This window comes from Chenopodium album, chromosome 3 (genome assembly GCF_948465745.1).
Source record: "Chenopodium album chromosome 3, dcCheAlbu1.1, whole genome shotgun sequence".
In the NCBI taxonomy this organism is placed as follows: domain Eukaryota; kingdom Viridiplantae; phylum Streptophyta; class Magnoliopsida; order Caryophyllales; family Amaranthaceae; genus Chenopodium; species Chenopodium album.
Genome location: NC_137836.1, coordinates 58,713,825 through 58,737,610, shown reverse-complemented (window position 1 = coordinate 58,737,610; position 23,786 = coordinate 58,713,825).

Here is a 23,786-nt window from a genome sequence, read left to right as displayed (position 1 = left end):
CGGTGGTATACGTAGCGCTTGTTGCCCGTTACGGATGATTTATTTTTGCCCGTTACGAATAGTCTTTTTTCCACTAGTGTGTTGTTGGCCAAGAATTTTATTCTTTACAACAATTGAAAGATGCATTGAAATTGTACTCCTTAACAAGAAATCAAACATATAAAGTGAAGGAGGTGGAGTCGGACAAATATGTTGTTGAGTGCAAATGAAAGAAGGAATGCAATTGTCTTTGGAGGCTACGTGCAATAAAAAAAATAGCCCTTCATATCTTTACAATTGTCAAATATGGGGGACCTCATGCATCTAACTATGTATTTGACATCAACAAAGTTGACCACCCTCTTATCACTTCTGATTTTATTGTAGTATCATATTAGATCTCATACGAGCCGATCCTTCTTTTAAAGTACATGCTATAGTACAAGTCATCAAGGACCGCTTTCACTATTCCATAACATATAAGAGGGATTAATTAGGGAAGCAAAAGACAATTGCTAGCATTTTTGGCTATTGGGAGCAATCATATGAAGAGTTGCCAAAGTATATGCAAGCACTTCAAGAGGCAAACAAAGGAACCGTTGTTCATTGGTGTACGATACAAACATTAGATCCTTCTATTCACGTGTTTAAGAGAGTAATTTGGTCTTATAAGTCGTCCATTGATGGCTTTCATCATTGCCGACCTCTTATCACCATTGATGGCACTCATCTTTATGAAAAGTATAAAGGAACACTTCTCATTGATATGGCTACAGATGCAAATTTTCAATTGTTTCCTCTTGCCTTTGCTGTTGTTGAAGGAGAGACTGGTGAGGCTTGGGAATGGTTTATGGCATGTATAAGACAAGTTGTTACACAAAGACAAGGTATTTGTGTAATTTCCTAAGTCAATTTTGAAAACAATGACCGAGGTAGTCAGTGGATGGGAGGAGCCTCATTCTCATCACAGGTTTTGCATCCGCCATCTTGCTTCCAATTTCAATTCTGAATTAAAAAATGCTCACTTGAAGAACTTGTTCGGTCGTGCAACTGATGCATACCAACAAAATAAGTTCAACTATTACTTTAAGAGGATTAGTGAGATAAAGTTGGAAGCTCGTGAATGGTTAGCAATAAACCATTACATTAATGGTCACTTCTACATGATGGGGACTTCAGATATGGCATAAAGACCACAAATATTCCTGAGGCCTTTAACGACGTGATGAAAGGAGCTCGGTGTTTACTTATCACTGCTCTAGTTAAAACGACATTATATCGAGTAAATTATTACTTTGTGACTAGGAGGGGATGGAGTAAGAGGAGACTTGAAGAAGGTCATGAGTATTGTGAAAAGGCTACCAAAGTAATTGAATGGAACTTACAAAAATCAGCAGCACACACTTTGATTGTGAACGAGCAAGGTTTGTATATGTGACTATAGGTCAAGGTAATCGCCCTTCTAGTAAAGGTGGTAAGGTGCACACTGTTAATCTTAGAAGGAAAACTTGCACTTGCCAGAAATTAATCATAGATAAGCTGCCATGCTCTCATGTCCTAGCGGTTTGTTGGTATCTAAGCTTGTCATATATATGCCTAATTTGTTGATCCTTTCTCCAGTACTGATAAGCATAGAAAATCTTATATTAAATCCTTCAAACCTTTATCAGATCCTTCGTATTGGAGAGATTATTAGGGCCAAAAATCATTGCTCCTCCATGAGATAAATGTGGTCAAGGACGCCCTATTTTTAAAAGATTTCCAAATGAAATGGATGAGAGTAGACAAGAAAAGAAACGAAAATCATGAAGCTTATGCCATAGGAAAGGACACAATAAAAAAACGTGTTCACTTAGGAATAACGAGGGTACTTCAAGGTAATTTTTGTACCTCATATTGTAATCCGTAATTGTGTGATTGCTTTTATTTTTATAGTTTTATAGCTTACTCACTATATTAACTAACATTGCTTATATTTATTTTAGGTCTAATGCAGCCGGGCCCTCAAGATCCCTCGGTACTTAATCTTTAAGCAGACCATAGGATTGAAGGTGTGTGGAAGGGGGAGGCAGATAGAGTGTTGTCGTGTAGAGAGCATTTGTTTTCTCCAACTCATAAATGGGAGGTAGACGATCGAATGTTACATTATGTTAAGGAAGCATGATTCTATAGTGTACATAGATTGACATGTGGTGTTGAGATTGATCGGCCTCTAATTGCTGCGCTGATTGAGAGGTTGAGGCATGAGACGCATACCTTCCACTTGACAGTTGATGAGGCTACAATCACTTTAGAGGATGTTGCTGTATTGTTAGGATTGAGAGTACACAGTGATGCTGTCATTGGCTCTATCTCATATAATTGGTATGCTTTAGTGGAAGAGTTGTTAGGGGTAAAGCCCGGGGTTAATGAACGAAGTGGAAAATCAGTACTTATAGGTTCATCAATCAAATTATATTTGTTAAGGACGCACTTCTCATAGTTACCCCCTACAGCCAATGACCCCACTGTCCAGATGTATTCAAGAGCTCATATTATCATGCTGATGGGATCTATTCTATTTGTTGACAAGAGCGGTGATGTTGTGCAACTTTTGTACTTACCCTTGCTTAGAGATCTTCAGAGGGCTGGTGGGTATAGTTGGGGGAGTGCTACTCTTGCCTACTTGTATCGGCAATTATGTCGAGCATCTAAACGCAAGGCAAAGGTGATTGGTGGTGCATTGATACTACTACAATTGTGGTCGTGGGAGCATATTCACATCGGTAGACCTACCATCTCTCGATTAAGACTGCCTATTCCAGAGGACCAACATGATGACAACGACCCCTCCGATACTTAGTTCTCAACATCAGTATGGAGTTGACTCTCTAGCATGCAGGTATTTATTTTACACATGGTTACCACTCACAGATTTATTTTGGTATATTTTTATACCCTAAAAAGTACTTTAATTCACGAATCTGCCTTCTATACCACTTTCTTAGAAGCTACACAAGTGAGAAACTATGTTTCAACTCTGCACTAAATTCATCTACTGCATATCTCTAAAAATGTGGCTTCTAACTTGGAGGAAAATCATTGTGTTCATTTTTTTTCCTGACTTTTGCTCATGTTTATCTAACCTACTATAATATGAAGTATAAACTAATATATTTGCATTTATAGTTGGCTACATGTTTACTTTACACGAGTGGACTCAGCTAGTTGCATTTCATATTATCGTGATGCACTAGATTGCCAAACAGATGATCAGGTATATTTATGCGAAAAACCAACACTACTTTTTTTAAAAACGATCTTAATTCAATTATGTTATGTTCATAATTATTGTACTTATGGTTGTTGATATATGACATGGCAGCTGTATACCGAATAGATTCTTGCTACACTTCCAGAGATATATCGAGCTGATAAACATATTTGGCGCACATACTGATCGTTGATCTGCTTTGATATTGTGGAATAACAACATCCTGATCGAGTAATGCGCCAATTCGGATACGAGTAGACCATCCCACTTCCATGTAACACAAGCGAGTCACTACATCGTATAGACCAACGAGGAGTACGTACTAAGAGCTATGAAATGATGCATGCTAAATATTTGGAGGAGTGGCGAAAGCGCGAGGAAAGAGTTGTCATGGGAAACCTAATGAGGGGTCAAACTGAATGGTTACATGAATATATGTCATGGTATCGAAATATTACAAGGCTTGTTATCACCCCGCCTACACTAGAGCGCCCTTGGACTCATTAAAAGCCTGCTTCGACCGAGTTTGTACTGGTAGTATTTAAAACTAAATTGTTGAGTTTATTATTTGTCTTAATCATATTGTGTTAGGTTATATTGTTATTATACAATCACTAACTTTAAGAATTAGCTGATGTGGTAAGGAAATGCACTCGAGATTCAGAGACTACATCTGAATTGCCGGATGACAAGGCCTTATAGCTCACATTGCATACTCTACAAGGCCTAGCAACTTCTTGTGCTTATACATTACATGCAATTGTCAAGGGGCATCTTCTCCATGATCTAGGCCTTTCCCACCCTACATCCTCCTCCTCTAATACATCTCGTCACATGGCAATGCACTCCTCTTCTCCTTCTCGACCTACTTCTCGACGTGGGGTTCGTAGAGCTCCCACCTCAACTTCCTCACACGACCCATCTCCTAGCTTGCTGACTCTTCCTCCTCCTCCTCCACCACCACCACCACCTCCACCTCCACCTCCACCTCCACCTCCTTTGTCTCCTATGTCATTATAATCTTCACCCATGTCACCTTTCTCTTTCAATATTACTCCATCATTATTATCTTCCCCGCTTCCTCGTACTTATTGTAGACGCAAGTCCACCTCGACATCTTCTGATTTTTCCTTGTTGGACACTATTACAGAGGTAGATGAATCTGATATGGGATCTTCAGCACATCATAAAAAGAAACGTGGATCATAGCTGAATTTAAGATTATTTTGTATATGTAAATATTTATCATTTTGACTCATTAACATTTTTATATGTACTTAGGCTTTTTGACTATATGTGATGCAAATGGTGGTTTGGTATTGATTTTGATGAATTTTATTTACATTATAAATGTATCTGTTGAATTATGAAGTAAATTTTAAAACTACAACAGGTGCAAAGAGTGCAGGTTACATAAAATGCTTTATGTTTAGGTTTTACCTAGAACTTCTAATGGTATTAGAGGTTCTTCAAATAGAACCGCACCATTAGAGGTTCTATTTAAAGAATATTTAACCATTGCAAGTTCTTCAAATAGAATCGTTAATGGTATTAGAGGTTCTTCAAATAGAACCGCTTTAAAGAACATCTAATACCATTAGCGGTTCTAATTTGTGTATAACCGCAATCTTTATTAGCGCTTTATTACTAACAAAAAAGAACTAAAAACCCGAGCCTACGTGGACACGGTATTATTTTTTAATTTAGCATTATCTACGAAAATCGCTATGCTTTTACCAAATTTTGTCTTTGGGAATGTGAAAGGGAGTTTGTTGACATTATGTGAAACGGAGGTAGTAGAAGTTATTTGAACAGAGACTATAGCAAAAAATAAATAAATCTAATATTACGTATCATATTATATCACTTCACTTTCACTAATAATAAATAATGTCAGTCTTATGGCCAGGCCACGATACAACGACACCTTCTGTTACAGTTTTTTGCCAAGTGTCAAGCCACGTCGACGACAAATAGATATTACTAGATTCTTAGTGAAACTTAACATTTAATATTTAATCGAAATAATAAAATACTAAGGAAAATTTTGAAATAACTACCTTTAAAATGCAATTTTTAAAAAAAAATTACTAACTAATTAAAAAAAAAATTATTCAACTACCACTCAAACTCATAAACCTTTTAATTTACTACCAAATTACGGAATTTGTGACTGTAAACGTTTTTGGGGCCCACCCAATTAACTTCCCTCCACTTTTCAATTACTCTTTACTCGTCTCTCTCAATTCAAATTCGCACACCCAAATTATGCTACCTTCTCCAATTAAAATTTACTCCATTTTTTTTTTTCAGATTCTTTATTTATTTCTCTCCCCCAGTGAGCATCTTTCTTTCTCTTCGTCTTGTTGGGTCAAATTTGTTCTGGAAGAGTAGAGGTGAGAGTACAACACGTGGCATCTTCTCAGGAATCCAAATGGACCTCTTTGAGTATGACACGTGGCGTGCATATATCTACTGGAGGAATGACGGCTTTCCCAAGTTAGTAAAGTGGTATCTGGGAGCTTAGGTTCGATTTAATTACCACTAAAGCCAATTTTAAAGTTTTTAGGCGCCTAATGTTTTAAATTTAATAAGTTTTATTTAACTACCTTATTTAAAGTTAACTTAAGTTTTCAAAAAAAAAAAAAATTATTCTATTCTATTATATTTATTTCGGCATTTATATAAAAAAAAGTATTTGTTTATTTTATCTAATTTTTGAATTATTTAATTATTTTGAAATAAAATTTATTTATTTATTTATTTTATTTTCTTAACTTCCTTGCTTGTTTCATTTTATCGGTGAGATTTGGGTAGCTTTAGAAAGGGCTTATAGGATAGATTATTTCTTTCTATATGCATTGTAATTAATTCTTTTGTCTTTTTATTATTGTATGAAGTGATTATGCAAGTTGTTTAATTGTATATGTTTTATCTAATGTTGCAAACTTGAGTGATCATTATGGGGTATGTGAAGCATGTAGTTATGTGAGTTTGATTTATGGTTATTTAATGATGCTATTTATTGTTTGGGGGGTTACACCCAATGAGAGTTTATTTTACTTGAAGAATGGATGAAACATGTTGTGATAATGAAATACTGAATTGAGAATTGAGTTATGACTTTCTTGTTTTTTGTAAAAGGTTATTACTTGGGAATTTGTGAGAATAAGCTTATGATTTGAAGGAATTGAGTAAGTTTAATTGGGAAATTAGAAGAGCACTGGTGAGCTAGTTAATAAGTATTAAAGTGTGAATACGTGAGTTAAACTACGAGTGTTTTGTAGAGGATTGAGAGATGATTGAGAGGAGAACTACGACCTACGAAATTATAATGAAATGCTTGGTGATGTTATTTATTGAGGTGAGTTACGGGGGCGTAACTCTTTTCTTTTAAGGGGGGTAGAATGCGATGTAATTTCGCGCTTTTTACCCCAATTATGTTATTTATTGCTTGAGTTTGCATGATTTTGCTCATTATTGAACAATATTGTTGTGTTTGCATGCAATTAAAGTATGTAAACTTTGGCCAAGACGATTTTATTAAGCATAAAGTTCAGTTTGTTGAGTGTGCATGTTGAGGATCAATCAAATTACAGCAATATAAAACACAAAAGTTTGAATGGTTTTGGAAAATTTATGACTTTTGGGTTAAGTTTCGAGGGCGAAACTTCTTTTAAGAGGGGTAGATTGTAATCCCCCGTATTTTTTTTAAATATTTTATAAATGAAAATTTATTTTATTTATAATATTTATTTGTTATTTTTCATAATTTAATTTCAAAAGTTTCAAATTATTAATCTGGGTCGAAATTTATTTGAACAAATTATTTTATGCACCTTTATTCTACAATTTATGTCCAATCACACAAGCCTAACCCATTTGTAATCGACCCATTATTTTTATGAGGCCCAATCTTCTTATTTACCCTACAATTCTCTCCTATAAATACCCCATGAATCCCCAAAAAAAATTTCCCACACAAAAAGGTTAGTCTTATTTTCTTTCTCCTTAGTTTTATTAATTTGTGTAATTATAATTATTGATTATGAGTTTTGATTTTATTGTTTGAAATTAATTTAATTAGTATCAAATTGTATTTTGATGATTAAACTTTACAATTTCAGATTTTATAAGTGTCATAATTTTCAGATTTTGTAAATTTTATAACCTAGGGTTTTTAATTATTGAAAATCATGATTTTAGGGTTTTTATGAACAATTGATTTAGGGCTTTTATAGTAATGATGTTTTGAAATTTTGGTGATTATAAGTACTAATTAGTTTAACTTAATTCCAGATTGTTTTGAACACTTAAATTCGTGTTTTAATTTTAAGATTTCCGTTCATTAATATTAATCTCGTTTTAATCCCGATCAGGTTGTGAACTCATCCGATTTTGATAAAAAAAAAGTAGTGTTTTCCATGTGGAAACAACGTTTTAACAAAGACTCACTACCTTTGGTAGTGAGCACCACCCTTTCGTGGCCAAATTCAGCCTCTAAATATGATTTTCGGGCAGTTTTTTTATTTTAACGAAGGTTTTTATTCTTAAAATATTATCCTTGAGTTTGATTAATAAAATTAATTATGTTTAAAGTTAATTAAGCATAAATATATTTTTTTTATTGAAGTTTTAAGTGCTGGAAATAGTTCCTAAGTACTACTTTTGATGTTTTATAAAGAGGGTTTAATCACCCATTAAAAAGGGAGATTATTAGAGGTTTTTAAATAATTTTAAGATTTTTATTAAACTTTAAACTTGTTGTAATTTCATTTATAAGAGTGTATTTTAAGGTTTTTATGAAGAAAATTTAAAGAACTATATATAAGCCTTTAATTTTAACTAAAGGGAGGGTTTTAAAGTGTTGTTTGATTTGGATTTTGAAGGTTTTAAAGTAAGTTAGTGTTGCTGTAAATTTGATTGATTGGGTATTGATTGAGATGTTATTTTTTGGTTTAGGAGAGGAGTTTATTGAAGGTGATTTCTAGTTTTTAAGTGGCAAACCGAATTGTTTACACGAGGTACGTACATGTCTACTTCGTTGTAAGTAGTATCATGTTTAGGTACCAAAGAAAAGAACTTAGTTTCATGATTAGAGAACACTTGGATGAAAATTGTTTGGTTATACATTTAATTAATTCATTTGCTTATGTTTATGAAACATGTTTTGGTGAATTGATTATGTTTGTATGGAATTATGGATGCAAACATGTTGAATTATATTGGATTAATTGTTTGTATGGAATGTTGATACAAACATATTTTTATTGGATCGGTTTGTTAACCACATTTGGATTATTAAAGGATTGAAACTGAATGGTTTAAGTGGAATGAATTTATTAATTATTCCACAAGGTTGTTATTTATTTTATTACTCAATCATGAATTGTTAGTATGTTGAGTAAAGGTGGATTAAGCCGAAATGGCTAGGTGGGTTGACTATGTTCAACAATTTTGAATAATTTGGAAGTTTAATGGAATTAAAGGTCAACTTGTGATGTGATCACCATTGTCCTAAATAAGATTAAAAATAAATTGATGTATGATTATTATGTATGTTCTACTTGATTGAGTCGGCTATTAATTAAATTTGTAATCACGTAAAGTGAAACATGGATGAGCAATAAAACTCTGGAAAGTGTGCACTTCTAGAGTTTTGAAAATTATGGGTTGGGGTACACGGTGGTAGCCCGTGGCTTTCCGAGGCTTGTTTGATCAACATGTCCTCTTCTCTTTTGGTATTTACATTTTTATTTTATAATGAAAGTTAGATGGGATCCTAGACTAACTTTGTGAGAATGGAGTCGCGCCCATTCTTGCATCGCGCTAAACTTTTATTTTAAATGGTCATTTGGGACCAAAATGATTTGGTGGATTGGACAACCTCGTCTATTGCTTACTCCAAACTAAATTAATTAAATTAAATATAAAGAGTCAAGTGTTTGGAATTGATTAGAAAGTATGTTGAGTCAATTGAATTGTTTAAGTGTGGAGTCTTGATTAATGAATTCGTGTTGTATGTTTATTTACTTAAACTAGTTGAGCATGCTAGATTTTGTGCGTTGTAGCTTGTATGTACTCAGCTTTGCTGATTGCGTGCTATTGTGTGTTTTCTTTTGGTCATGGCCTTCGCCTTTCAATGACCCTATGATGATCCAATTATTACACTTGTATTATTGGGGAGCAGTATTGCACAGGTTATCTTGATGATGTGAAGTTCGGGGATTTGACATACGCATTGTCAAGGGATTGGTGTGATTGAGAGTATTCGTTCTTTGTGTTAAACTTATTTATGTTTTACTATTCTAATTATGTTTTGGGATTTTGATTATTGGTTTTTAAATAAGGGTCTTTATGGTTCCAATTTGTAAGCTTTGACTTATTGGTTTTCTAAATTATATTATTTTAAGATTTAAGTTGGATTTACGCTGCAATACTTTGATAAAGCCTTAACGTTTTAACACGTGGCGGTAACATGCCAATGGTTCTCCTCTATTTTTATTTAAAGTAAGTGGTTTAAAAAGGGAGAATTATTGGGGTGTTACATACGGTGCAGCCCAATCAGTATAGGTCAGAGACAAGGGCACGTTTTCCAATGACCCTATAAGTAGGGAGATTTCCCCCATTTTGGGGACACGTTCAATTATTACAACACAATCAATTCTCTCACATCAAAGAAATCACTTGATCTCGGAATCCGAGAAGATCTACTTTACTTTCTGCACCTTTTTACTATTCTTCAAACGGTTCTATCTCGATCTTGGAGGCGAAACTCCTACCAACAGAAGCTTTCGTTTTTTGTTGGTACATCCGTCGGAATCCAGTCTTGGTGACGTAATTCTCTCGAGGGACACAAAAAACCCCACATTTGGCGTCGTCTACGGGGAGAGTACCTCTAAGATGGTTTCTCAAGAACCTATACCAACTGCTAATGATTGGTCCAGTCAGACCATGATACTGTCATACTAATGACGACTTTTAGGTTAAAATATATGCGGCCGCTTATGGATTACTCATAACTAGACGCGTCCGTCCCAAAGATAAAAGGGAACAGGGTGATAATCAAGCAAGTCCAAGTAAGTCATCCGGACAGCAACTAGGCAGCCCTAGACGGTAGAAGGAACTGTCCTTGTCAGCCGAGATGAACTCAAGAAATTCATGACAAGTTTCAAGAAGGAGATAAAGGACCTGGTCGACTAAGGACGGTTGGCTCCAACATGGGTCAGATGGTCAAGAAGCCTTCTCATGCTAAGAAGAACAAGTCTGTCACGGACCAAGAGCCCACTCCTCACCCCAGTACTAAGGAGAAATCTCGGACCTTGATAGATTGGACCTAATTTTTCTTGCCCGAGCCGGGTAAGTGGAAGGCCATTCGGCAGACCTAAGACGGATGGCACCAAAAAGATGTTATCTGATGCTCGGTTTTACATCGAGCAAAAGAAAAACCAACAACTGTCTAATTCGGCATCCACATCAAGTTTCCCAGACAACTTCAAGAATACCTCAATGAGGTATTCTTAATCCGTGCATGAGAGCCATTTAGGCGACCCGTCTATCCACACAGGCCTTAGGGCCGGCTAAGGGCCTGTGCAAATAGACCCTTAGCATAGGCTTCTAAAATCTTGAGGGCCCAATTATATTGGAGCCCAGCTTTGTTAAAAAAAAGGTTTATATGTGTGTAGGGATGGCGATTTTAAATGGATATCCGCAAACTCGATCCACCCGAATAAATTAAATGGACAAAAATCCGTGTTAAATGGATGAAGGGCAGATGATGGATGAAGCGGGTGACGGATCGGGTCTGATTCGGGTGGGGCTCCGTTTCATCCGTCACCCGATCTGTTATCCGTTTATCATCCGATCTGTTACCCACCCGATGTATATAAGTATATAAAAAAATGACAATGTAATGTACTCTTTACAGTATTTCTATGTTCTTATTCTTGACAATATATATGTTTTCTTCTTAACTTAATATATATAATAAATATAAATATTATATTACTTTAATATATAAATTTCCAAAACATATTATAAATCCCCCTAATTTCTAAAACCCTAACCCCTAATATTTTTGAACGCCACCTCTTAGCCTCTATTTCTCATTTTCTTTAATCTCACTCTCCTATCTTCCTCTAACTCAACTCTCAACCTGTTGTCACTCTCCTTCTCTTAGTTTCTCACCGCCTTACTGGACCTCCGTCAGACTAGCAGCACTACACTCCTCACATGCGGGCTGCGACACTCTAGCGGCTACTTTCACTAGTGGTAGCGCGACACTCCTCACACACTTCCCTCTAATTTATTCTTCTAGTTTATATACTGTAATCACTACTCATGTAATAGTTCTTAGATTAATTGAAGTTTCTGATAATTTTTAAAAATTACAAGAATTCAGTTTTTTTTTTTTTTTTTTTTTTTTTTTTTTTTTTTTTTTAATTGTTATCACCCGATCCACTAGCGGATGACGAATCAATCAGATGCGGGTGATGGATTTTGCGGGTGACGGGTGGATCGGGTTAAGCAGATGGAGTGAGCGGGTGGATGCGGGTGAAGCTCCATCCGATCCAAATCCAATCAATTTCCATTCCTATATGTGTGTGGCATTACAGAGCATCGGAGCGTCAAATAGTCTAGTTTGCAATTTATTCGTAATTCTCTAAATTCATCTTTTCCATAAATAACTCTGGTCAATTTGCAATCCCCATAAATGTGGTACTGTAAAATTTTCCATTAATTTGATAAATTCTCCATTACTAATCAGTAATTAATTCTCACGTAATTACCAAAACAATATTGAAATTTCAAATTTAATATATTAATCCCACCGGTCCACCTTCCTTTCTTATTCAATGGTTAGTTATGAGTATGGAGTAGTATTTTCTTAATCCTTGAATTGCTTCTAATAAAAAAGAAGTTTAATAAGCTATAAAGGAGTATGTATCAAATGAATCCATATTTCTCTAACTGGATTAGTCATTGTTTAATCGGTTAAAGAACAAAATTGATTCAATGAGAAAAATCAGTCATATTACTCAAAAATGAGGTATTTGTTATTTATTTACTACTTTTTCCCCATAACCTATTGAATAATCTAATTCTAGAATTTTTTTATTTGTTTTAAGTTTATCGTTTCATTTTTTTAAGTGGAAAGTAAACAAAATCGGTAACATGTAATTTCGAATAGCGGCAATTAGGGCTGAGCAAAACTATCTAATAATCCAAAATTTCAAAATTCCGATCCGCATCTGATCCGAAAATTTAGGATAACCGATCCGAATTTCGATTTCGGATATCCGAATATCCGAAAAAATCACCGCCTCTTTCTAATATCCATCAGTTTTTAGAAACTCCCCAAAGGCCCAAGTACCAAACCCTAATAATCTAATTATTCCCCAATCCTCACCGTCTCTTTCTCTCTCCTCTCTCTAATAGGCTAAATTCGTATCACCTAATCAAAAGTATTACCTAAATCCTCTAAATAAAGTAGATAGGGAAGTAGGGTCGAATCCACAAGGAAACTGGTCTTTCTATTCCTAATTAATCCAAGCAATCTAAATTATTAAGTAACAAAATAATTTTACCAAAAGGAAACTAAACTACTAAGATTAAGGGTAGAGAAAATCAAGGAATAAAGGCCTAGGGCATAGGTTCACCAATAAATAACATTCCACGGTAAAACATAATAATCAATCATCAATGCATCAATTAATCAGATCATAAAGGGCTTTCACTACGTATTACAATCACAGAATTAATCTACCGGTATTAAATCTCATCTCTCAAATCTCGACTTTACCATTATAAATTAACCTGCCTATTGAAACTAAGCCTAAATATCGATTCTCATCTCTCGAATCTCGAATCAATATTGCTAAACTCATACATAAAAGATCTGCGCAAATCTAGTTGCATAGCATTAAATCAATCAATAGGAAATTAATCAAGCATTGAAAATCAACAAAAAAATTACCCCTTCATATTATTTATGGATCCCCATAAACCCTAGAAAGAAAACTACTTACGCATAATTAAATCTATACTAATCAAAGCAATTAAACAAGACATGACGGAATAGAGAAATAAAATTACTGAAATTAATTGAGAAGAAATCGTTACCAAAGTTGATGGAAATAATGAGTTGAATCAATAAACAAAGAGTAAAGTTGTAGAGAGAGAAAATAAGACTAAGTAGAGAGAGAAAGTCTAAGAGAAGAGGTAACTAATACTAAAAACACTAAATCGTACCTATACAAAACTCCTACCAAATCCTAATTTAAACTAATAAATCGCTGAAAACACCCCATCAGAAACACGCGCCCGATCGGGCAAAGGGTCGCCGAATCGGGCCCTCCTTTTTTCTTCACCTCCTGAATCTGGGAAGCCGCCCGATCGAGCCAAAGGTTTCTTGATCGGGCCCGGCTATGCTTGGACTTGGATTGGGCTTCACTTCTTAGCCCATTCCGAATTTCAACTTTGGGGCTTGAATACTCGGTGTCCAATGCTCGGTATTTCACATGTCGAACCCTTAATCACCGGGTCGATGACTATAACTGGCCCTGGGCTATGAAAAGTGGTCGTGCTCCTCCAATGCTCGTAGTCGCTCCATAACATCCCAAGAAAATGCTCCAAAAGTGCAATTCCCTAAAAAACTCAAACAAAACTTTGAAAACACGATAAAAACCAATTACTAATAAAAGTGGCTCTAAAGAGCCAAAAACACTACCAATTATGACCAAGGGACGGGGGTAAAATACTATATAAAATAGACATATCAAACTCCCCCAAGCCAAACCCTTGCTTGTCCCTAAGCAAGGAAATGAAAAACAAACCATGACTTCACCCTAAATCAAATAAAAAATCCACAATATAACTCCAAGCCAATCAAACAAACATGCATCAAAATCAATCACTCAAATCCATCCGACTTCCTATCTTCCCAAGAAATTGTCAAGTAGAGCAAGCCACAAGAGCATATAAAGTTCAAGACTATGTGGCGAGTAAAGAATGTACTCGATCGCTCTCCAACCACCCCTTTATTGTGAACAATGCCCTCCCAAACTCACAACACTCGTGTGTTTAAAGAGAATAGCACTCAACCTAGATAGTCGACCCGGAATACATCAAGTCATCCTTCGCATTGATAAACAACTACTTTCACATCTACACAATTCCATGCACAAAGGTCGGAAGATCTTTAAAGCATGTAATGTAAGGCTAGGGTAAAGGGTAGGAAATATTTGGGAAAAAGTGAGAGCAAAGCCATGCTTAAGGGAGCCATATACTAATAAAACCCAAGGTAAAAAACAAGTAATGACCAAATCACCTCCAATCACAACTTAACTCTACAAAAGTTCACCAAACTACCAAATTGATATCTCACATAACCACCATCACTTACAAATTCACTCATAAAAATATGATATTAAATAATTAGAGTGAATAAACAAACTTTGAACTCATTCTTTTTCTTTTTTACTTGAACTTTTTTTTTCTTGAATTTTTTTTTTATTTTTTTTTCGTTTTCTTTTGAGCAACCTTCACATAGAACATTTGAACATTGAAACAATTTTTTCCTTTTGCTCTTTTTTTTCTTTATATCTCACATTGGAATTTTTCAATTTTGAAACATAAATTGTCAATATTTTTTTCCAATCACAATATCAAAAGAACAATGACTCTTCTTTTTTCACATTGTGCAAATTATGTGCACATCACAACTCTCTCACCTCACTAACTAATAGCTCCCCCAAGCCAAGCTTGGGACTATTAACCAATGGGGCTTAATTAAGCTTGTAATGTGGCTAAATAAACAATGAAAGGGCACAAGCAACAACATGGGTAGCAAGAAGAAAACAAATGTATCTAAATCGTCTGAAGGTTACCTACAAGAATGAACGCCTTTGTCCTTCACATTGTGCATAATAGTGAATCATATAAACATTACTCATAGTCACAAATCAATACTCAGATTCATTGATATACCAGGAACTAACACACATTCCTTACCAAATCAACTAGTCAAGCACTATATTCACAAGTAGTTGGACAAAATTAACGCATGTTAAGGTTCCAAGGCAATCAAACATCAAATCATAACCAACTAATCCGCAACATTCGTTATCAACAACCAAGAGTCAAAACAATTTTTTTTCAAGGGGCACAGGGAAGCATGATTCATTTTATTCATTGGAACGTATTTTTGTTTTTTTTTTATTTTTTTATTTTCATTTTTTTTGTTTTTTTTAAAGTAATAAAACACTCTAACAGCAAAAAAAAAAAAATTATTATAATGCAATAAAAAGAAGAAAAGAGAGAGAGTAATACCATATATACAAGATCATCTCCTCCCAAGCCAAATCAAGCAATGCCCTCATTGACTTGGGAGTGTAGCTAGAACTAGCTACTCCTCATCATCATCATCCTCATCCTCCTCCATCCTAGCATAGTCACCACCATGGCTAGAGACAACACCTCTATGACCCGAATCATCTGCAAAAAATAGTTAGGATCCACATTCCCCCAAAAGGGACATAATTCAAACGGAAAATTCCGTCGAAAACACTGTTTCAACGGAATTCATTTGTCGTAACAGATTTTCAGGCACCGAGAAAATCCGTTTGAAATTTCTGACAGACACAATTCTGTCGGAAATTCACGAGGGAAATTCCATCGGAAAATGATTTTAAAAAAAAGCCGCCCCCACCACCAGCTACCAACCCACACCATTAGCCCCCCTAACCCGTATCACCAGCCCCCCTAACCCGTTCCACCACCCAGAACCACCAGAACCCCTACCCACCTAACCCTAACCTGCACAAACAAGCCTAGATCTACCACCCAACCTAAGCAAACCACCCCACCACCCACCTAAAACCACCACCGCCATCGTTACCGCCGAAACAAAGCATCAAAACCCAAAAATTAACAAAAAAATAAAGAAAAAAAAATTTAAATCACCACCCACTCTAACCAAACCACATCACCACCCAAACTAAAATAAACTAAACCCAGACATACCAATCCCTTCCCACCACACCACAAAAACCCACCATTGTAGCCCATATATCCACCTTGCCAATCCCTAAAACCCAAACTCCAACAACCACCACCCACCACCACCATGAATACACAAAAAAATCTTTTAAAACAACAAATAATTAAAAAAAAAGAGATACATACCTTGATTCTACCGCACAAAACCTCAAAATTGGGTTTACAAGGCAAAATTCGACCACGAAAACCCTAGATCTAGGGTTTTCATGGTCGAATTTGACCTGAAAACCTTCGTTTTGACCATGAAACTTTGAATTTCTCTTGCCAATTTAAGCTTTCCAGACTTCGACCATGATAAATCTCTCTTACTTCTTTTCTTTCAATGAATTTCATATTCTGAAATCTTCATACTAATTTTTTTAATCTATATAAATTAAATGTCTAGGGAAGAAGAGAGATAAAAGGAGGAAGAAGAAGAAAAAAGCTAAGGAGGGCGGAAGAGAGAGAAGGAGAGAGAAGAAGGCTGTGAGTAGATGGATAAAGAGTTGAGCGGAGGAGAGAGAAAGAGAAAAGGAAAGACAAGATGGGGAATGAGAACATGAGAGAGAAGAGAAGGGAAAGGAGAAGCGAAAAAAAGAGAAAGGGGGTAAGGTTTAAAGGGTTTGATTTGTTTTTTTTATAAAATTATTTTTCGACGGAATATTTTGTCAGAAATTTCCGACGGAATATTCCATTGGAAAGTACATATTTTCCGATAGACTTATATTCCGTCGAAAAATTCCGACCGATTGTTTAAATTCGTCGAAAATTTTCGACAGAATAAAAATCTGTCGGAAATTTTGATTTTTACGACGGAAAAACGTGTCCGTCAGAAATCGGCCAATTTCTAGTAGTGGTACTCGAGTATATACGTTCCAAGAGTTTTGGTGGATAATCTCTTTCACTTTACGTTATTTACACATTATTAGACTTAGATGAACCACAAATCACAATGAAAAATCAATAACTAACATAATTCAAGCAATCAAATATACCAATTTAATTAATTCTTGGATAATTAGTAACCACATAATGTTTAATGTTGAACCCTTTTTAATCTACCTCGGTGTCAAAGACACCTTTGACACCTTAAACGCATAATGCGCCACAAATCCTATCCCTCGGTTTTAGAAACACCTTAAGTGTACTTAGGCACCAAAATGTAATTTAATCCTCATGTACATAGACACTTAAATAGCTCCATCCTCATGCTTATAAAATCAATAAAAATTATATGAACCATGGTAAAATTCTCTTTCAATATTCCAAACTAAATTAAACATTTAGTTTAATTAAACGTAATCTCAATTATGCCAATACTAAAAGTGTGGTCCATATTCAACATGCCAACATAATTAATTCCAATCATCAAATCACCACAAATCCATACTTCACTATTTAATTACCAATATTAAACCAATCCACAATTCCAATCAATACCTATCATGAAACTACTTGGAATTTATAAATCAAAGCCTATCATGCTTCTACATATTCATATAATTGCTAAGTACGCGAACGTACCGAATATGATCTCAAAATCGCCACAACTACACAAAATCACTCACTTGAAAATTTCCTACAATCCAAAATTACAAAGAGGCATTATTATCTTTTTCACAAAAAATTACAGCAATAATACACTTCTTAAATCACTCATAAATCCTTTAAAATAAGCTGAAATTTAATTTAAAACCCTCACTTTTATTCCCAATTAATGGGTGGTTAAAAATAATTTCAAGAAACTTAATTATGGCTTATATACAAAAATTCCAGCTTTATTAAATCATATAAAATTGTAAAAATCTATACTATATTATTTTAAAACAGGGAAACTTAAGGAAATTTTAGAGTGTCACATCATCGTTTTTTGCTGTTTAATGTATTATCTTAATATTAGAACCAAGAATTAGCATATTCAGAATTTTAATTCTCTCTTTCTTGCTGTAAGCGGATCACTGGAGATGAATTCGCAAATAATTTAAATTTTGCAGCAATTTATACTAATTTCGCGATAAAGATTGCAGGGAAAATAAAGGTATGTTTATGTGAAATTAACATTTATTTTTGGAACGATCTACGAATTTTAGTTTAGATGTCAATTTCACAATCGAATTTGTGAATTTTTTGATTGTATGATTTTAATTTAAAATTTGTGATAATATGAATTTAAATTGTATTTTTCTTGGGATTGTTTTGGCTATTTTGGTCTAAAATTTGAGTTTAAGAACTTTAGGATTTTGAAATTCTGAATTGCATGCCCCTTTTTTTCTCTCTTTTTTTTTTACGGGAATAAAATTTTTGTTATAGTATTAGACGACTATTCTGTTTTGGAAGGATTTGCTTTGATAAAAGTAAGCCAGTGAGAAGTAGTGAATCTACAATCTAACATTGTCACAAATTTTGTATCCAATTGCCATTAATTTCATAGAAAAATAGAAAATTGTGAGTGTCTTGTATGTAGAATTGTTGTGATAAATTTGATCATCCTTTTTATTTGCAATGTATATCTTTTCAAAATTTACATCTTTTTTTTGTTTTATAATGAAATTCACTTTCTTTGCAATGTTTATTCACTACTACAAAAATGGGCAAAGAGACCCGTTGAAATATGCTTGAGAGACCACCTCTGGACGGGTCTCTATCTCAGGGATCTCTTTGATTAAGAGACCCTTTCTCATGAGGGGTCTGTTTGTGCGGACAAAGAGACCCATTGCCAGTGACTACAGGTCTGCTATTTACGCGATGAGATTGATAGTTTCGAAGAGAAAGAGACCCGTTGTTTGATATAAGGAGTCTGTTTAACTGGATGAAATAGACCTGTCAGGTCAAATAACGGGTCTCTTTGTTCTTTATATTTTGAAAAAAAAAAATAATTTATTTTTTTTTTTTTTTTTTTGCGGTTTGCATTTTAATTAATTTTGTTTTTACGCTTTATACAATTGGCAGAATTGAGGAGCTAAAATATTAATTGGTATTAGTAATTTGTACACTTAATTTGTATGTAACATGAAAATTACACTTCAAATTGATGAGATTAAAAAAATAAAAATCAATGAACATAAAATCCCAACAAATTTTTTTTTTGAATTTATTGAAATTTACAATTATAATTACATAATTAGACTTGAGTGCTCCATTTGCTACCTTCTTTGTTTGATTATAACGAATTGAAATCAAGCAGATCTGAAAAAACAAAATTAAAATAATAAATATCACGAGTATAATTGAGAATTCCATATAAACAAATTTTTTATTTTTATTTTTTTAAAAAAAGACAAAAGTAGCAGATCTTCAATGAGCAAATTGAATTGATGCAATTCCCTTACAAATGAGTAGATCTACAAAATAGAATAAATACTCATGAATAATGGAACTAAAATCCCCAAAAATAAATAAATAAATAAATTAGAGAATAGAAAATCCCCAATTAAATTTTACATTTTACTCCGTAATAAATCGAGAAACATTTCAATATTATAATTTGTAGCAAATCAATTAATCAAACAAATAACTACAAGAAAAACAATCAGATTACATACTCAATCAACAAAAGCAAATTAAGCAAAGAAACCAAGAAGATTTTAAAAAAAATTATGCAAATTGACTAGAAGAAATTGTTTTCAATTACTCAATTTACTCATCAATTTGAAATTAATTTGGAATGAGAAACCGTGAGAAGCCGAGGTATTAATTTAATCATGAATTTTGTGTCCTCAATTTGTGTGGATGAGTGGATCTGGAAGTTCATGCAAAAGAGAGGGTATTGAGGCCGAAATCAAAGAAAGTTAATATCACAACAAGGAGATAAGAGAATCAATTGATTCGATCGATATATTTGCAGAAAAAAAAAACAATGAACAAATTTAACAAGAAGATTACTATAAATTGACGAGAAAAGTAAGGAAATTTACACAATTTGAAACCCAATTTGCTGAATAATTAAGAAAAATACATCAAAATAAAATCAAAATAAAAAATAAGCATTAAAATAAAAAAAAAAACCTTAAAATCATAATCTACAAAGAAGAGAATACCGAAGAACAATTACCATTTATACCAAATATGATCTGAAATTGTTTTCAGAGGTGGACACCTCACACCACCACACCACCAACGAGAAGCCGTGGAACGACGGATCAAAAGGAGGAATGAGAACCGAGAAAGGGAATGACCGAATGAGCAGTTTCTGAAGAGAGAGAAAGTGGATCTAGGATTGTAATGAAGAACCCATTATTATTGTAGATTGAGAGCTTTATCATTTTCCCTCTCTTGAAAGTTAGACTTGATTTATTCAAAGAGAATGAAAGCGGCGTGAAGAGGAGAATAGTGATGGGAATAAGGGGGAATATGAAGAGAAAGATATAGGTAGGGTTTTGTTATCAATCCTTTAAGTGGTGGGACCTTACACATATAAGAGACCTGTTAAGTCAATTACGGGTCTCTTATTTTTTTCCCTCCATCTTTTGGTGGGCCCTTTGATACATAAGAGATCCGTTATCTCTAATATCAGATCTGTTATATTAAAGAGAGCCGTTGAATTAATCAATGGGTCTTTTATTATAGGTTCCTTTGACCATTTTTGTAGTAGTGATTTAATAAGAATTGTCAATTGAAAAATTTATTTTTGGTTAATAAATTAAATAAATTTATTTTTAACGTGGAAAGGAAATTTAATTTATTTTCCGTCAAAATATTGAGTATTATTAGGCAGAATTCTCGTGATCATCTGATTATCCATCTTTTTTCCAGTGTTTATTTGACAAGAATATACATACATTTTTTCCATTTTATGAATTTCACTTAAATATATTAATATTTTTGGTTAAAAATTTACATCTTTTTTGATTTAATGAAATTCAGTTTCATATATTTATATTATTGGGGATAAATTTGTTTAATGGTATAGTTGAATTTTTAAAAATTTATTAGAGTTTTTAGATCAATAAACCATTATACGTTCAAATACAAAAATATATATTATAATACATTAGACAGGCGTGCATTGCACGGTTTAAGACTTGTAGACACCCATTTGTGTCCCCCCAAAACCAAAACCGGTGATGAGTAACCTTTCACGTCGAATCATAATCGAATAAAGTGAAAGTGTGGAAAGTTTAGTGTTGCGGAAAGTTTTAATTTCTTTTCTCTTCTCTCTGTTTTTTGAAAACCTATTTTAAGAAAACAGTCAATCCAGTTTGGTTGGTCCATGATATGGGTCCAATAGTAGTGTAGTTGGATAGGGCTTGAAAAGATCTTTCCAACGATATATTATAAGCCCAATTCCGATGAATATTGAGGAAGTTATGCCCAAATTACTGAACTGGGCCCGGTTTGAGCCTTATATGCGGCCCAATGATCTAGAGGAGGGCCTAATATGGATTTATAATTACTAATGCAATTAGGAATGATTTTACTCTTCTAGATTCTTCTAGAAGGTTCTTTTCATTCCTAATTCAATTAGCATTGATAAATTGACTTTTGTTGACTTTTTAGAGTTTTATTTAAGATCAAAGAACGTTTTTGAGGAAAATACGATTTTATCCTCCCGTACGCCAATTTCTATCTGATTTTAAGAAAACGCGTGAATTTCTGAGTCAGCGCCAAACGCCAGCTGTAGCGCCTGACGCTACGCTTGGCGCCTGGCGCTAGCCTTAGCGTCTGGCGCTAAGGTCAGCGTTTGGCGCTAACTTGGCTGATTTTTTCTATAAATAACGTCATAAAAACTCCGTTTTCAGTCACCAACTCTCATCAAGATTTTCTTTATTACTCTCTCTCTCTCTTTTCTAAACTAGCCTTCTCTCAAATATAAAAATTCCGCATTCATTAGACTTAGATACACCTAGCCATATTTGAAGTTGCCTTCGCCCTAGACAAGAAAGGTTTAATTTCTGAGGGTTTGGTCCCAAATCTCTCTTTAAATTAATTAATTTAATTATTTTGTTTATTATTTTCCTTGAAATTACTAACGTGTGTATTTTGTTATTAGAAAGAGGCACGAGGCACCAAAGTAAGTATTTTAATGGTTTTTATTGATGTTATTATGTAGGGATCATGTTTAGGTTGTTATTATGATATTCCTAGTATCATGTTTAGGGTAACTTTAATACCAAGTACGATTATTATGATGCTTCCTATGTTCTTCCTAATATTTATGATTGTTAGTATCATGTTAGGGTTAAAGCTTTGATCTTTATTGTTTAGTGACATGCTAGGGTTTGTTATTAATCTTGTTAGTATCATGCCTAGAATCTTGCTATTATTATGCTTTAACATGAATATTATTATTATGATAATTATTATTATTATGTTGCTTGATATTTTATTGTTATTGCTTGATCACGCCTTTTATGCATGTTTTCATAGGGAATTTTGTACTTGTAATCACGCTTAATAAGATAATTAATAATCTTGTTTAGGGTTAATTTGATTATAATTCAAGTGATCGCCAATGATAGTTTATTTGTGCATTTAATATTCAACCAACATAGATTAAACAGGTTTAGGGTTAAACCTAATGATTGCATGTTAGTCAGAAAGCGCACATGAATACGATCTGAATAAAGTAGAGGCATATTATTAGGGTAGATTCAATCTCTTTTAGGTTGGATTTGTACCTTCATCCCCGAACCCTATTTGGTTCAAGACCTTATGGAGTTGACGATCTCTTGGATCGTTAAGGGGTGTAACCTTCACCTCGTGAACGGTTTACAAGTTCCTAAAAAACTTGTTGGCGACTCTTTTGCTCTATCTTCTTTCCCTTTGGACGCCACCGTACTTTAGTGTATGATCACAGTGGGGTTCAAGCTAGGGGTTAACGCTTGAAATATTCTCTACAAGACTACTTATGTTTTAAAACACCTATTTCAAGAATTTAAACCCATAATCAATTTCTATCAATATTCATAAAATTAGAGATCTAGGGTTTGTAATTTGGGGCTTTTTAATTCAAAACCAAATCTATAAATTTATATACATCATACTTATAATCAAACATCTAAAAATCATCACAAAAACTAAAAACAATAATTAGATTAGGAATTAAAACAAAAAGAATAATATTTTTTTGTGAACACCACCGGCGCACAAACCACCATGGCCTGCTGCAGCCGTGCCTACCTGGTGGCTGATGTTGTCGACGAGTGTTGGTGGTGGTGGGCGGCGGCGGTGGTGGTGGAATAAAAATCAAAATAAATAAAAGATAGAAAGAGAAAATAAGAGGAGAGAGAGAGAGAGAGAGAGAGAGAGAGAGAGAAAGAGAGAGAGAGAGAGAGTTACCTTTGGGTATTCTCCACCTTAGACAAAGATTGATTTTGCTCATATGATGGGTATTTATACCCTCTCTCAATAATCTCCTACTTAAAATTCCTTTCTTACCCTTAATGATCCCTTTCCTATTCCAACTACTATTTTAAATTTTCTTTAAATATCATTGACTTCAAAAAGTACCTTTTATCAAATAATATGCCCTAATATCTTCAAATTATAAAATAAAGTATTTCCAAAATTATTAAAT